Source organism: Phalacrocorax carbo, chromosome 1 (assembly GCF_963921805.1).
Source record: "Phalacrocorax carbo chromosome 1, bPhaCar2.1, whole genome shotgun sequence".
Classification (NCBI taxonomy): domain Eukaryota; kingdom Metazoa; phylum Chordata; class Aves; order Suliformes; family Phalacrocoracidae; genus Phalacrocorax; species Phalacrocorax carbo.
This window is the reverse complement of record NC_087513.1, coordinates 185,471,358-185,488,327: the sequence shown is the minus strand read 5'-3', so window position 1 is coordinate 185,488,327 and position 16,970 is coordinate 185,471,358. Positions and strand designations below refer to the sequence as shown.

Sequence of the window (16,970 nt, the reverse complement as noted above, 5' to 3'; positions counted from 1 at the left end):
TCATGCTTGGCACTTGATTGCCAGCTGTGTCTTCTGGGAGCTGAGGGGGAAAACACCTAGGAGATTTACAATGTGCCAGTCTACTAAACCAGGGGGAAAAGTACCAGAGGACAGAGAAGAGAATATGGGGGAGGTGGGGAAGGAGATGTGGAGAGGCTCAGAAGCCAGGAGAATGAAGGGTAGGAAGAGAAAAGGTGCTACGAGACTCCTTTACAGTAAGGGCTTCAGCATGAGTAACCTTGTGGAGTCAGAGTGTCGTTAGGTTCTGTGCCTAATGGCTCTTAGCTACCAGAACATTCTTAACCCACCAAATTGATTTTTTTTTTTTTTGGGGGGGTGGGGGTGGGGGGTGAGGGGTTTTTTGTTTGTTTTATGAGCTTCCCTTTTAGAGTTTGGCTTACACTGGGCACTGAAAAAACTGCTTTATAAGAGGCGATGATATTTATAAAGGCTAACCTTAGTGTAGGAGATTGTTTGGCTGCCTTTGTGTTTAGTGGAGAGAAAGGCGTGGGCCATGGGCTTTAGGCTGGGTACTACCCTCTAGACATCTAACCTTGCCTATGCGAAAGTGAGCTTTGGGCAACACCTCTTGATAGCCAATATGTGAATTACTTTCAGTAAGATTGCAAGCAGACTTTTTTCTTTTTAACCATGTCCTTATGTTGAAGGGTTCCTTTGAATGGGCCAGACAGTGTCACAAGTGACAAATCCATGTCTTAACAATATTTTTTATTAAAATGGTTGGATAATGCTATATCCATGTCAGTACCTCTTCACTCCTAGGCACAAATGATGCAGTCACTTTGCAGGTAACCTTGAAGTAACAGGTTTAATGTTAATTGTACTTGTTGTTGTGTATCTCGTAATATGATAGCTTTGATTATAATTTAGTTTTTCTTTTTCTTTTCTGCTGTCCTTTCTGCGTGCCTGCTTATCTTCTTTGGAATGTGGTTCTTCAACTGTTCTGATAAACTTCTGACACAGGTAATTATCAGTCTGTATCTGTATTTACTGAGTGTGCCCTCTGCTTGGAAGTTTGCAACAAATCTTGAAGCAGACATGCCACACACTTAGCTGTAGACCGGGAAAGGGAAATCCTACTGCCATGATGGTTATCGTTAGAAAAGATGATTAGCCAGGAAAATGGCCCAAATATTTTCTTCCTTATCTGCTTTTCTTACTCCTTCCCCTCCTTTAACAACAACAACACATCCAGATAGACAATAAGAACAACAAAAGCACATTTGCTTTTTGGTGGTAGCGCATCCTGTCTGGTGTTTCCTGGAAGACCTTATACTAGTAGTGGAGTTGGCATGTGAATGTGTGTGTAAGGGAAGGGAAAGCTGACTAGAATGAAAAATCTGTGTATATTGTCACTCTTCCCCCTCTGCCAGTCACTCATTTCTGCCTTCGCTTTTATATGGTTCACATGGTGCAGCAGGTAATAATCTTTGGTTTTCCATCAGACCCAATGCAAAGGAGAAGGCAAGAACACGTGGGTGGGATGAAGTAGGAGAACCTTTCGTAGCAATTAGTTGGAGCCCATTGTGAAATACAATAGTGGAATATGTGTAATGGAGTGAGAGGAAAAGAATGTTTTTTAGCTTGTCTTTTTAGCTATGTTCGTGCCTTTTATTAAAACATGGAAAGTTCAACCTTTGTCAATGGAAAGCCTGTTGCCGTGAATGCCTGAGCAGATTACTTACATCTTTGGGCTTAGATCAGTATGTATGTACCGATAGGGATCACCACAAATGTTTAGTGGGATATTGAACTGCTCACTGAAGGAGAAAGTAATAAACTTGGATCATTTTTTTTCCCAGGCACATTTGAAACAAGAACTCTCAGTTCTTATAACTTGATAAATTGATATTCAGAAGCCTAAAGTACAGAGATTTTTTGGAATACATTTAGAATCCATCATCCTTATGGCTTCTAGTGCATTTTTCAGGGAACAATATGAAGTGTTAGCCATTATTAACTACAGCTGAAATGCAGATAGATCAATAACCCAGCTTTGGGTCCATCCGTCTGTCCTCCCCACTCAAACGCCTGCTTCCGCTCTCTTCCTCCGTGTGCTCTGAAGAGGATCAAAAATAGCACTGTTATTGTTTGGAGCTCACACAGGGTGCTGCTCTCTTAACAAAATCCTCGTGCTTGCGGTGACTGAATCAATGGTAATTGTGGAAAGATGGGTGTAGGCTGGTTTTTTAGCTTTTAATCACTGCACCGTTTAACCCACCTCCACTGAAGGGCAGCTGCTGTATTGGTTAAACCACAGGCTGCCAGTGCGATACTGAACGGCAGTGCTCCTGGCAGGAGAGTTTGCATGGTGGAGAGGCTTTTGTGCATGGCTACAAAATGTAGGACAGCGCAGTTCAGGGCTGCATGAATCCTTTTGGAATGAGCTACCCCTAGCATTGACACCTTAGCCCTTTTCAGTGGGGTAAGCTGAGCCACGTAAATATCTTGCCTAACATAACTGCTTTACTTCTGGTACATTAGGTTAAAGTATTTCTCTAGTACATTGTATTTGGAGCATGAACTAAGGAGAGAGTTGTCATAGGCTGGATGGTTTTTGCTCCTGTAAGTGGAGAAGAGATTGAGAGTCTGAAACTTCTGATTTTTTATTTTTGCCTTTTTTCCCCTCTTTCCAAAAGCTGTCGTCATAAGATGGTGAAGTCATGACACTGAGTTATGAATCAAAGTGCTGGTGCGCCAAGGGAAATGGCAGGGCTTTGGCAGCTACTAGCTGTAGATTTGGTTTCTTAATCCTTCCCATCCTATATTTCTGTTTTTCCAGAAAAATCTGGCATTTCCAGAAATGCTTTTTCTGTTTCTCAGATGATAAATTAAATGTACCAAAAAAAAGTCTGCTGTTACCTTTCTTTCGGGTATTTTTAGACCATAATTCCTTTATCCTCTTCACTCTCTCATGCAGTTCCTGACCCTTCTCTCTTTAATGCCTTGCTCTCCTTGCTATTTTCTCTGACTGCTTTTTCTCCCTGTTCCTTCTCTGTTTCCACTTGCCTTATTTCTGTCCTTTAGTTCACTGATGTGCTCTTCTAGTTTAGAAATCTGTAGTTAGATGGGTTTCCTATGATTGTTATTTAATATTTAATGATAAATACATTTCTCAGTCTCATTATTAATAGTGTATATAAAAATAATCTCTCTTCCTCTGTGAGATGCAGTAATACTCTTCCAAACCTCTATTTTGGTCTCCCAAAGAACTTCTGTAGCTTTTACTTACCTGATTAGAACAATTAATCTCAAAAAAGTGACTGATAATTACTGGTTATGGAACCAAAGTCCCAATTTCTGGTTTAAAAGGGCATTTCAGCGCATTTGCAATGCTGTCACATTCTGTGCTCCTTACTGATAAGGGAATAAATGAAAATACAGTCAGAAGGCCTCTGAAGAAAATGCTTTGTCAGAAGCAGCTACATTCAGAATTGCTTGCTCTTGTTACACAGCCAGATAAGAAAATTGAAGGTTGTGACTTTCAGTCTTTTCTGAAACAAACACTGCCGAACACATTCAGTTTAGAAGAATACCAAAATAGATACAGGCTCAGAACTGTAAAAGAGTTAAATGTTCACAGTCAAAATAATCAAGTATAGGATTAGCACTGCCTTCCAATGCCTGCTAAACTAATGCTTAATGTTAGGGTATTGTTGACACTTGAACTAATGTGGCTTCATCATTCATGGTGGGCCATTGATGGGATTCATTACAGGAAAAAAACTTGCAGCATCAGTGCCTCAAAATGGCAAGGTATTTAGTTTGCTACCTGCAGTGTTGTTTTGTTGCTGCTCTTTTCCTGTCGGACCTCTTCAAGCATTTATATATGTTCACAGAAATCAGTGTCTTTGAGTAGGTTTCACAGCACTGTGAAAGTTGTTTGTACGAGAAGAGATTATGCACAGAATACTGGTCAGATCCCGAAGTGTCAGTTTCAGCAGCATGTTACAACTGCCTGCCTTCTGCATGTGCCCTGCCTGCATTGCACTGCTCATGCAAGTTCGTGCTGCAGTACCTCCCACCCTGGTAGTCTGGGAGCCAGATGCTCAAGCCTGGTGGAGTGGCCTTGCCATTGGTAGCCATGGCTTCCTGGAGGGCTTTATTCTGGTTTAAAGATCAGAGAATAATTTTTCATCTAGATCTTGCCTTGCAGAGTGTCTGGCCTAAATGATGAGAATCAGGATGGCAGTGTGTTGCTCCCTCCACGGGAAAATGTTGGGTGTGGCAGAGAAACCTGGGCTTTCTGGTCCCCACAGCTTTAGAGCATGGAAGGTCATGTTACAACTGCTGTGCTTGTGACACCAAAAGGGTATGACCTTGTGCTTGTGTAGTGTCTCAGAGGTGATGCTGCATCGTTCACATTTGCAAGTTCAACACTTGCCTCGTTTTCAAGACAGGCTGACTTCTTAAATAAGGTGCTAGCCTCACTGAGCCGAAAGCTTTTTGGGCCTGAACTGGTGGTGCTCTCTGGAATCTGAAAGAAAGGAAGAATTTGCAGGAAAAGAGCTGTAGAGTTAAAAAATCTTCCTATCTTGATAATGCTTAGAACTACTTTCTTGCAAATCTTAACTCATTTAAAATGGTTGACACCAAATGCTCAAGGAATGTCAGCTGTAGTTCAGTCTCAAAGTTCCTGTATTACAGAGGAGTTTCTCTTATTCAGGAGTAGTTGTAACTGGTACCTGTTAGCCCACACCTAATGATGAGTCTCAGTTTGAAAGTTTGGGCACGATGCAGATCTGTTTTTAAATTTGTTTCTGTGAAGGTTTTGAATGGCCCTTCTCAATAGGAAAGCTTGTGAGTCCTGCATTGTTGCTGCATTTGTCTGTTGGAATTAATTTACCTTTAATCATGAGGCTCTATTTCATGGATTATGACTGGCAACTTCATCGTACGCCCTAGCTGTCTTGTGCACGCGTAGCTTAAAAAACTCACAATACAAGCACATACATATATGGGTGCAGGGAAGGGTTCCTTCCCCTCCAATCTAGCTGAATGTCCATAAGTCCTTCACTACTAACCTTGTATTCAGCTGATGTAAAATGCAAAATAAATTGACAATCCCTTGCAGAAAAAAAAAATGCTGAGCTGCTCTTACTGCACTGTGTCAGTTCATGTTAATTAGGCTACTTGTTAATCAGAGATTCTGGTGTTTTCTATTTCACAAGTGCTACAGCAAAGGAATGGAGCACTTGCTTTAGACTAGGATAACATAGCATAACCAGGGTAAAGAGATGCCTTACCTGTAGAAGTAGAGATTAGGCTTGTTTCTTACAGGCTTACTCTGATTTTACTGAACTCCAGAAACAAAAAGCAGTAACCAGTAAATATTCTAATTGGCAATACATATTCAGTCCCAATGATCTTAATTACTGCTTCCTCCCCAAGGTATTTTACTCAATTTTTTAACGGATTTTTTTGACCCAATACTAACATAGTTCCACAGGTTAAATATGCTTTGAGAACATTTGTTCTTCTCTCTGATTAAATGCTAGAAGTTCACGGACTTCCAGTGCGTGAAGTGTAAAGCGTTCATTTGCAGAAGGCTCGCTGTGGTTCTTGGAGAAGACTAATTCCCCGTAGCTGCTCCTTCGTGCTTGTGGTGGCTTCCAGGTGTTCCTGACATATGTTTGCAAATCAGGTTTGCTCTAGAGATTCAAATTCATATCTCTTTGGCAGCCAGGGTTTATGCTTCATGTTTGATAGTTTGAAAACTGTCACTTCCCTAGGTAATTAACTCAGAATTAATCAACCAGAGTTTTACAAAGTCTCAGAACTATGTGATGTGAGCATTTTCTTTAAAAGAAAACAACTGGACCAGTTCTTAGAAGTAAATTCCCTTGAGTTATTAAACACTAAATTATCCCTTCTTGTGCTGGAACTCCTCAAGCTGCTGGTTGCTGACAGGTAGGAGGCTGCTGTAGGAAAGTTGCATTTATCTGCCTGCCTTTTTGGGTTCTCCCCCGGGCCTCTGCCTCTAGCCATGCCTAGAGGTGGCTCCTGGGCTAGATGGGTGTTTCAGACTCAGTAATATGTTTTTGGTACATGTTGCTTGATCTTTCACACTGGGATGATTTGCGTTTTGGCAGTATATGTAGTGGTGCCAAGATGAAAATAAAAATTAAGTGTAAAACAACATGCTAATTCTGTGCAATTGTAATGCTTATCTCTGTGGAACTGAAAGTGTTACTTTCATATCACTTGGTGATGACTATGAAAGATGTATAAGAATAGTCCTCAGATGCTTAATTAGAATGTTAATAGCTGAAGTGACTCTTTTTTGAGTTGCTTAATGATGGACTGAAAAAAAGCTATCGTCTCTAACAGCACTTCGTTACATCTGCTCCAAATATGAGGAGAACCGTTGTTGGACCTGGGAGGGAGGGAGGATAGAGCAAAGCATTAAAAACCCACAAGATCCAATGCAAATGGTACCTGGGGCATCTCCTGTAACAATAGGCGCTGCAACTTGATATAAATGTTTGTTCTTTTCGAACCCCTAAAGTAGTAGCCTTGGAGACTGTGCTTTTGTGATTACAGCAATCACAAAACAAACTTCAGAAATCTTGTACTGGTGGCTTATATCAATCTCACATCACTATTTTAGTAATTTTTTAACCCTTAAATATTTTAAGATTGCATATTTGTAACTTCAAAGCTTCCAGAAGAGCTTGAATGTTTGATATATTTTCTGCTTTGTCAAGCACTCATGCGCATCAGAAGTTTAAATTTATTCTTAGTTTGTTGCATCACATCAAAATTGACATTGTTACCATAGGGCACTTTGTCTGTAGTATAGAGGTTGGCTTGCGCTTTAGTTTCTGCCTTCTGCTGTGATAAAGTCTGGGTTATCCAAGCTGTCTCTGAAGCCCTCTATAGTATGCAGAAAATGAACCTGCTAAATGTTTACCCTGTGAAGGTATGACAGCTAACTAACTCAGTGATGTTTGACATGCTCAGGAATTTGTGCTCAAGTGCTGCACTTCATTCAGACTGACATAAACAGTAAATTCTGTTTGCCAACTGCCAGATTCATTCACTTACCAGGTTAAATCTAAACTTGGGATGATGTATATTTTGTTTTTTAAAGCAAAACTGTCAAGTAGTACTGCAAGTTAAGTATCTTGAAATACATTCTCTCCTCCCCTTTGGGCATAAGAGCTGGGGGTGGGGGAGAACCTGGGTACACTGGCGCTATCATGCATGAAATCTTGTTGGTTTTTGTTTCATTAAATGCTAAAACTTACCCATATCTGACATCCTAGTGTACCCACAGTGATAATTCATCTGTGCGCAATCTGTCACTTTATATAACAGCCAGAATGGTTCAGGACAAAGGAAGGAAAGCATGGCTTGGTGCTGAATTCTTGAATGTGACAGGAGAAGAAAGACAATCCTTGTACTTGAGGCATTTTTCGGTTGCAGCTAGAGGCTATTTTTCAATGCAGTAAAAATGTTCCATCGCTCAGTTAATCCAGTTGACTTAGGAGTTCTTTGTGGTTTCTATTACCTGTAAGTTGTTGACCTACACATAACTGAGTAATACTTTTAATTACTTGAATGCACTGTAACCAGAATTGTCAAATTTATGGAAATGCTTACGAGAAAAATCACATAGTTATTGGAATACCTGCCTCTGACACAGTTATGTTTTAACATTTATATGGTTTCAATCTGGTAACTGACAAAGCAAATCCTTTGCTGTTTTTCGTGAAGGTGATAAATGGATCTGATCCCCTCTGGGGCACAAAATCCCTGAATAAAAAGGTGATGAATTGGGATTAGGTGCTTTTAGATCAGTGGTATGGAAACCATTTTACTTGGCATAACTGCAGAATTAGCATCAAACGAAGCCTGTGAGTGTTGCCTTACTGTAAAGTCATCACCAGAACATGCTGAAGCACGAGGAAAGGTGATTAGAGTTAACAGAGGTGGAGCTACCTATGGCCTCTCTTCATGAGCACTGTACTTGCTTATCTGCAGAATGAAGCAGCAGAATATATTCCGTAGTCCTGTGTAACCTAACATTTAGCGATTCTTCTGGCTGTAAAGGAAATCCAGATTTGAGTCAGAGCAGTGTTGGAGCTGAGCAATGTGTTGGTCAGATGTGCGCAACTTACTGGACCTTCTTTTTAACTGTCTTGACACAGCCCCTAGTGTGATTGAGCTCCTGTTCAGACAGCATCTTGGAGTAGGAAAGGAGAAAGTAAAGACTGTCCATGGGGAAAGGTTAGCATCACTGCTTTCATCCCTTTCCCATCCCAACATACTTCAGCATGTATTCATTGTTTTGGGCATCCTGGAAAACACATATGGCCAGTGCATGTATTGTATGCACAACAGTACAGAGAATGATCGTTGTCTTAGCTGATTTCAACCATGCAGCTTTACAGAGGGGAATACAGGCAACCGAGATGGCAGGAAGGATGTTGAAGAGGGTTAAGAGAAGGACAGCTTAAAATCTGAAGCCATCAGGTCTGCTGGTGCGCTTCTGTGGGGTGCAGGCTCAGCTGAGTCTGACTGCCATGGGTGGTCAGCAATGTAGTTTATACAATGGCCAAGGGAAGTTGTAGGATATGTGATCTATAAGATAATGTTACCAGTAGGATTCATTAGGGATTATTATTGTACTAAGTCTCTGACTAATAAAGGATATGTAAGGATGCCACTCAAATTATAATTTCTGTCTTGGCTCAGCTTTCTGGAATTGGTTTTGAGCATTTCTCTAGTCAGCCTGGTGCTTCAGGTCTTTGAAATCAGCAAGACTTCTTGCTATAAGTAATATTTAATCTTGAATATTATTCAGTAATACTGGGTCAAACTTTCTCATCTTAGTAGTTGTTGATTGCTAAAATTGTTGATCCCTTTATTCCTAGCTTACTGTTCCTGGAAAGCCTGTTGGAAGTGTTTCTTCTACAAATCATTCTCCCCCTCCTTTTATATGTGGTTGTACCATGTTATTCTCCACTTGAAGCTTTGAAGAGTAGCTCAGCTTTCAGAGCAAGCATCCCACTCGTAGGGCCATTATACCTGTCTGCCTCTTCTCCAAAGACCAAGGTCCTGGAGAGCAGCTGCTCTGCCATCTGTGAGAGATCCCACCTCTGTGGCTTTTTGGAGGGGGTGAGAGGAGAACGCTCAAATGAGCTATGACTGTTACCCATTTCCATGCTGTGCTGAGGGAGGTGGACTTGATGTAATGAGAGAAACACTTTTTGTGAAGTGTAACTTGTCTGCCTCAAGCTCCCTGGTGTGCTTTAAAAGGAGCATGATGCTCTGTCCTTACAAGCCAGGCATACCAGGCTCTGGGAAGACCATTTAGAAATATTCTGCACTGCTTCACAGTTAGGAGTAGCTCTGATGCCCGGTTTAAATTATCTGTATTCCCTCTTGGCTCTGGGAATGGGGAACTAATCCCACCATACCACTTACCCGCAGGAAAAAAAAAATTATTGCATTATTTCTTTTTGTCTGCTGCTTTCTACCTCCGAACCAAAATATTGCCTTTGTATGATGTTAGACTTGTTGGTCCTATTAAGTAGGGTTGGCTTTATTCCTCCCACCCCAAGCCAGCCTATTTTCTTTTTATCATGTAATACTTTCTCTTGACATCAGTAATCTCTTCAGTGTCTTGGCAAGGTACCATAGAAACGCAGCTGAACAGTAGATGGCCATGGTCTGAGCCAACTTGCTTGACCCTTCCATTTGGTTTCTTTTCTATATAGTCTTACAAGGCAAATCTACTTGAGGAAATACATCTGACATCGCTTTAGCAGTCAGCAGTAAGCCCAAGTAACGTTTGCTACGTTTGATTTCTGTTTTTGTCTCTGCATTTTTGCAGTCTTGGTCAGACGGACAAGTGTAATATCAATGCCTGTGCACTCTTGTGTGGCAGAAGTGTGTTCCTGCACACATGCTGCAAGTAGCTGGCTATTTCCATTGAGAGGAGTTAGCTCTGATTCTCCAGCTCATGCATAGACTAGAAAAGTGAATCTTGTTCACTTCTCTGCAATGTACTGTGAGCAGTCAACTTCTGTTCACACTGAAAAGCATTCATTGTTGATAGAGGAAGGAGTATGCACTGAAGCAATGTTAGATAATGGTACCTACACAAGTAGGCTGGTAGTTGCATACTATAATGCACCAAAAATTCCTTATGGTGATCTTTCTATGAGGAAGAATATGAAATATTTGATCGAATTTTGGCTTGATACATGATGAGTTATATTTATCTGGTCTGCAGAAGACTAACCAGATGCATGTCTGTAACTCTTGTCATCGCTTCTCCATTATAGCAGTCAGGGATAGGATTTGCCTGTGTAAAATATTTTTGGCAAACTAGGTACTGTCAGTTCTGTGTCTAGTTAAAGTTGCCATTAAGCAATAGAACTTTGGTTTGAGAAACAGTACAACTTAACTGCCTTTGTGCAGAATTAGCTACCTGTAGCAATTAGCATGTGCTTTACAAAAAGTGGGAGCAGGCTGAGTCAGCTCGAGAGTTGGTGAATTTGGCACTGCTGAAAGAAGGTGCATTTGTTTGAGATTTGAAACCCTAATCATGAAGATTTTAATCTTTCTTGATGCTTTATGTAACTTGATGCTTTATGATCTCAGGATCTGTAGAGTCATCACTGTTCACCCTTCTTGTTTTTGTTGATCGCGACCAACTGCTATTAAACTTGGCAAACTTTGAATAGAAGCAAGTGGATAATCTTTAACGGGCGAGGCTTTGTGATTCTTGAAAGTGCTACGGAGTTCAGGACCCGTGGTTAGTAGTGGAATGCTAATGCTAATCTTACAGCTGCCAAGGACTGAGAGGTATTTCTTTTGACCCTCCATCTGGGGGAAACTAATCAGCAGGTACTAAATAGATACATCAATAAAAGTAACATTCTCCAGAAACAAGGCTCTGACCAAATAACCATGAAAGTGTTATTCCTGGAGCTGGAACAGCATCTAAAGAGGTATTTATAAAGTTTTTAAATTTTACATGCTTGATTTACATGGCTTCCTCTTTTTTTAATGGTTTCTCAAACTATTTTGTTTGAGCAAGTACTTAAAAATGCTTCTAAACCAATGTGCTTGGCACTTGTTAAAACTATTTCAAACTGTTTCAGGCTAGGAGTATCATATTGGTTGAGAGTACTGAGTCATGCAGAGTGGTTTACTTCTTCACTGAAAATCTACGTCTTGAAAAATCTTTACTGCAATATTTAAAATAATCCATATTTTAAAATGTATGCCATTATAGTACTTTGCTCTTCTCAAATAATCTTATTCCAGTTATTCCAAACCTTAAGTGACATAATGCTAAACCAAAAATGAGAATTTTAGCATAACTTGAAGCGTATCATTAAACAAGTTTGTATTCATTCAAATATTTTTCATACATAATATACTGTCTTCTGTCTTGTCGTGTTTAAAGAAAAGTTTAATCAGTCTTGTTAAATGTTTGGAGAGGCATTGCAATGCAGCTTAGTCTTCTGCAAGTTATATTTATTAACCCCCTTTTCCATTTAAACATTGAGATATTAAATGTATAGTTTTGATCTGGTTCCCTTCTAGTGTTTAAAAGAAATGCCAAGTAACTCAGTGAATGGGAAGAATTATTTTACTGAGTTAAAAATACATGATGGTGGGGGAAAAAAAATGTCCTGACTCTTCATGTTGCAGAGTTGTTGTTCTGTGTACAGAAAGCAAGTACCCTTCTGTGGGAGGGAGCACAGAATGTGTTCTTCATAACTTCTGATCTCTGAACTGGTGCTTTTGTTATGCCACACCCTTAAAATCCAACAACCTTGCTCTTATATAAATTCTGACAAATATCAATTAATACATTTCACTTGATATTCTTGTCATGTTATGTTTGGGGTGTTGCCTGTGGAGAATAGCTTTCATCTGTGAATGGTGCCTTTAAACTTTAAAAACTAATTTTTAATTTCTTCAGCAATTGACAGTTTCTGAAAACATGCTTGAACTTACAAATGAATGGTAAAAATTGTACTAAAATAATTCATCAGAATGCCTCAGGAACCAGTGTAATGGAAATCTTTTTTATAATAGCAATTGAAATAGAATAACAACAGGTATGTTATGCTTGAGCAGTGTGTGTATACAGCACAATGTGATTATATAGTACTGAACAAGAAAGGTAGTACTGAGAAAACTTGTTTCCTACTGCAAACCAATCTATTCCACAAAATGTTTAATAAAAAAGTGTGATGGAGTATAGATATGACTTTTCTTTTAACCTTTCTGCATTAAGAGGCTTTGCTAGAACTGATTTTTACTGACACACATAGCAGCATGATGTAGCACCTCTAGTCATAAACCAAAATCTGCATCTGTTAACATTATTCAGCAAATTTAGATGGTTTCTCCGGTATTCTACAGCAAGCTACTTCCTGTTTACTTCTCATTTGCTTTTGTCTCCTCCAGTTTCTCTTGCAGAGACACACTGGTTTTGCTCTAGTTGTTTTTCTGTGAAATAAGGCTGGCTGCCTGTCACGTAACCATAAATTGCAAATGAAGGAGAAACTTCAGCCTCTCTTGCAGCTGTTCTTGGCTAATGTTGCATATGGTTATATTTTCTTTGCAAAACTGACCCTACTGAATGCATGGGCCAAATCAAAGAAGCATTTGGCTTTCTCCAGGTTAGGCACAGAATCTCTTTTGAGCGAGAGTGCAGTTGTGCGCAGCTTTCTGGAGGAAAGAGGAGTGATTCCCAGGTCAGGCACCTCATTTGAAACTTTCAGGATACTGACATAGCTGGAAGATCTTTTCCCGCTTGCAGTCCTTTGTCAAGGGCAGCATACCGAGAAGGGCTTTTACTCTTAATAAAATTAAATACTTTATGCTTTTTCATTTTAAGTTTGGCTGCCAGAATAAAGTAAAAAAATTTAGAGTTCAGGCACTGGAGTTCTGCCAAAGTGCTTTGGAAAAGTGATCCCTAATGTCTGTGTGCTACTGGGGAGCTGTCTAGCACTAGGCAGCTGGAAATGGTGATGACATGGGTGTGCAGGAGCTCCTGCCTCTCTTGTAGTGCAGACTGCAGACAGGTGGCTGTATCCGCTTGAGATCAGCATATTTCAACACCTCTCCATATTCAGACTGAAAAAACTGTTTTGTGGCATCTTCCGTGTTTCTTTTGAAATCTGTTTGGAAACACTGATGTGGGCCTGGGTAGTTGTGGGGGGAACAAGCCAGAAGATGCTTCATTTTCTGGTTATGGCATCAGCTGGAAGAAGGGGGTGCTACGTGCACCTGCCAACCTGTGGCATAATTAAGGTGGGCTGTAGTTGGTCAAAATACAAGAGCAGTACTGAAGGCAAGGACAAAAACTTCTGTATGTCTTGTGCTATTATAGTTACTTTATCCTTATATGAACTTCAGTAATTTTAAAGCATACCTTAGTGGAGGGCATCCAGTCTCTATCTGATTATATCAAGGGATAGAAAACGCAATATATTTATGAGCTAGTCCTTCTTACTGCTTTTAAAAAGCACGCTTTAATTCAACATGAGACAAATATTAAATAGGTGCACTCTAATACGGAAATTAAACACAAAATCTGACAGCCCCTGAAACCTAGTATTTTCACCCTAGTAAAGTCAGGTCTTCGTCCTGACTTTCAAGGATTCTTTTCAAGTACGGTGACACCTTTCAGTGTATCAGTGTAAGTAAACTACCCCAACTGCAATCTCTCAATCGGTTCAATGGTTCTTTTCCACCTGTTTCAGTTTACCAACAGCTTGTTTTAAAATGCTGAGTTCTGCAGAAGTGGAGCTGAAAAACAGGTTTGGGCAAACTAATTCAAGGCAGGAGCCTATCTCAGTTGCACCAGTGCTACCTTGTACTCAAAACATTCACTTACAAATATTTTTTGTTTATAGCTGTTGTGATTGCTTGCACTTGAACTGCTGATTGATGTTACCATCTACCTGCCCAGGGCCTCTAGCAATTAGCAGCTGCCAGGAAGAGTCAGAGGGGAATTCCCCTGTTCAGTACCTGGCGTGGGAGCAGGCGATGCCTCCCTGGATGGGAGGCTACCTACAGTGGTTTTTGGAAGAGGTGACTTGTCCTCTGTGGGACACTGCAGCAGTGGTTCCCTGGCTCTACCAGTGAGGCTGGAAGGAGGGGCTTTAAATCGTGTCTCACAGCAGTTGTTGTCTCTTTTTCCTGTAACTTGACAGCAGCGTGGCAGCTCACCATGCTGATGCTGTGGAAGAGTGGCCACCGGGCATCTGGGCTAACACCCCCCGTGAGAATGAGGAAATGTACCTGGGAGCTGTTCTGAGCTCCCATGTGTTACTAAGTGGGTTAATCATCTCAGACTTCTGATACTGGTTTTGGTTGGGTTTTGTTTTTGAGGTTGGTGGTTTGGGTTTTCTTTAATGCTGCAAAGGTTCAAGGTGTCATCAATGACAGTGGTTTCTGGAGGATGAGGTAGTTGTTTTCAAGAAGCATTAGGTGCCTAACACATACACAAGAGCTCAGACCTTGTTTTGTACAGAAGACTCTTGGAACACCTAATGAAACATATTTCAGGTGGCTGTCCACCAGAAAACAGGCATCAGCAGTATGAGGGAATGAACTGGGACGCTTCATAAACAGGATGCCACTCATGAATTTAGCCAACTCTGCATAAAGACAATTACCTGGTTATTGAATAGGTATGAAATAATATGCTGTAATCTTTCCTTGGCAAGTTGTGTATTAAAAGATTAAGAGTATATCTTCTTTTCACATAATGTCTGGCTCAAGGGTGGCTAAATGTCAGTGATGTCTACACAGTGGGGCCACCACAGACCTGACAGTCTCAAGGTACTTGCTGTTCACGAGCTAGAAGATGCAGTCCTGTGGAAAAGGAGGGGTTTCTACTAGTGAGTCTCCTCTAGAGGAGTAGTAGTGTACAGATGAAGGCTGAATCCCACCTGAAGGAGAACCAGGACTTCAGGATAAACAGGCATTCGGTACATGACATGGACCTATGCTGGCCACTTGCAGTCTCTAGCCTAGAAGGTGCTCCAGGGACATGTTCAAAATATGCTGAGCTGACACATCTGTTCTGACTGTTCTCTTTGGTTTGCAGTGAGGCAGAATTGCAGGAAAGAAGTGTTGTGCTAAAGTGGGTAATACTCATTTAATTGCCATAAGGCATAGTCAGGTCAGATTAAAATATCTATTTATCTGTCTTTAGGTAACTTCTAAAGTTACTTTTAAGCACAGCTCATTTCATAGCTTTATGTACTTTCCCAGGTATCTTGCATTCTATTTCAAACCAGTTCTGCTTTACAATTTCTTCAGTGAGGGAAGCTTAAATGTTTTTTTACATGGAGATACTGTTGGGATTTCTGTGATTGAGTCAGCAAGATTTGTCTCTAAATTCACTGAAGCTATGCCTGCATTAAGAAGCCCAAGAGTACTTTCCCACTCCAACGTCTAGCTATACCTGTTTCTCGACACCGTACTGAGTTAAAAGCATGGGCATACATCAGATTCCTCTCGTTTCCACAGAAGGGGGTGGTGGGGTGTGGAGCACAGGCTGGGCAGGAAGTTATCCAGCAAATGCCCAAAAAGGTGGTGGATAAAGGGAAGTGAGACATCAGTGCAATAAACCTGGTAAATCAGCTCACATTCTTGCGTGTTTCTGGCAATTTTCCCCAATGCTTCCTGAATGAGTGGAGGTACGTGGGGTTTGATTTCTATAAATGAAAGTTTCCATTCAGGTATAAAAATACCTTTAAATACATTAGTGATTTCAGCCTGTCAAAGTGCATTTCTACTTGGATGGAACAGCAGGTCTTGAATTTTCTCTAAATTTTTTAGGAAGTCAGTTGTGCCTGTTCCCACAGTTTGTCATCTTTTGGAGTGTTTTGGTCACTGAGGAAATCTGGTATTACAAATTTGTGTCATATACATGTATTAGAGCCAGGGGAGTTAATCTGAAAGCTGTTCACCTACTTGTTCATTGATATTGCGGCTACCTTTGAAGCCATCCGCCAGTGATTGCAAAGAGACTGAAATTGTAGAGGTATAAAAGGACAACTGGGTAGAGGTCTGTTGTCTGAGCACATTTGTTGAGGAAAAGTGGCATTGAACTCTCGCCTTATTGTCTTTATTCTACTATGTGTGTAACTGGAGTTGCAGTGTTGGGGGTTTATTATTGTTTAACAGAATAGCCTTAAAAATGGTTCTGCACAACAGGGTGATGATAAGCAATCTGCCATGTCAAAAACCAAGCAGTGGTGGACCTTCACCCTCATTCCTGGCAGATTGGATTCCATGTCCCGGGTGCTCCATTCCCACACTGCAGTCTTACCTTCCATTTTGTTTCCATACTTTTCTCCTTTGATCATCGTTGACTGTTTTTAATAATTTCCATAGAAGCTGGAGTAGGGAACTTCATTCCCAAGTTTATGAAGACCATGGGACAACACTGGTTAATTGCAGGGGTTTTGGCTTTGTTCCTGGCAACTTTGAGTTGGCTTCTAGTGTGATACACTTCTGTGGGAAATACAGGCTTAATGTCAAGCGTTGAATCAAAAAGTGGCCATCAAAGGGAAACTGATATTCAGTGGGAAGTGTGGGCCAGCTGTTACGTCATATAAATAATTTCTTAATAAATGTGACTAAATTATTAGCTGATCCACTATTTTCAATATAGTTTCAAGGGGAACAAACAGAAAAGGAGAGGAGGTGGGAAAAGAGGAAGGAAGCGATTAAGTTGTTTTGGGCTTTTTTTTTTTTAAACAAAATATGGGTATAGGCTTTACAGGGCGCTGGGGACAGGACATGGGAAATGGAGGGACTTAAGGTCCTCCACTCCCCCCTTTCACATCTAGTACCAGTCAGTAAGACGTAGTACTCCCACTTCATGTGGCTTGGTGTGACTTTTCCGCAGCCTTAAGGAAATAGAAGGTATTAAAAGTTTAAAAAATAATAAAAGA

At 40.6% G+C, this 16,970-nt stretch overlaps 1 protein-coding gene across 5 annotated transcripts in view; it reads left to right on the top strand.

The window, feature by feature from the left end:
* The window catches only part of TSC22D1 (TSC22 domain family member 1), a 97,518-nt gene that overhangs the window by 70,995 nt on the left and 9,553 nt on the right, over nucleotides 1-16,970 (top strand). The window lies entirely within an intron of this gene.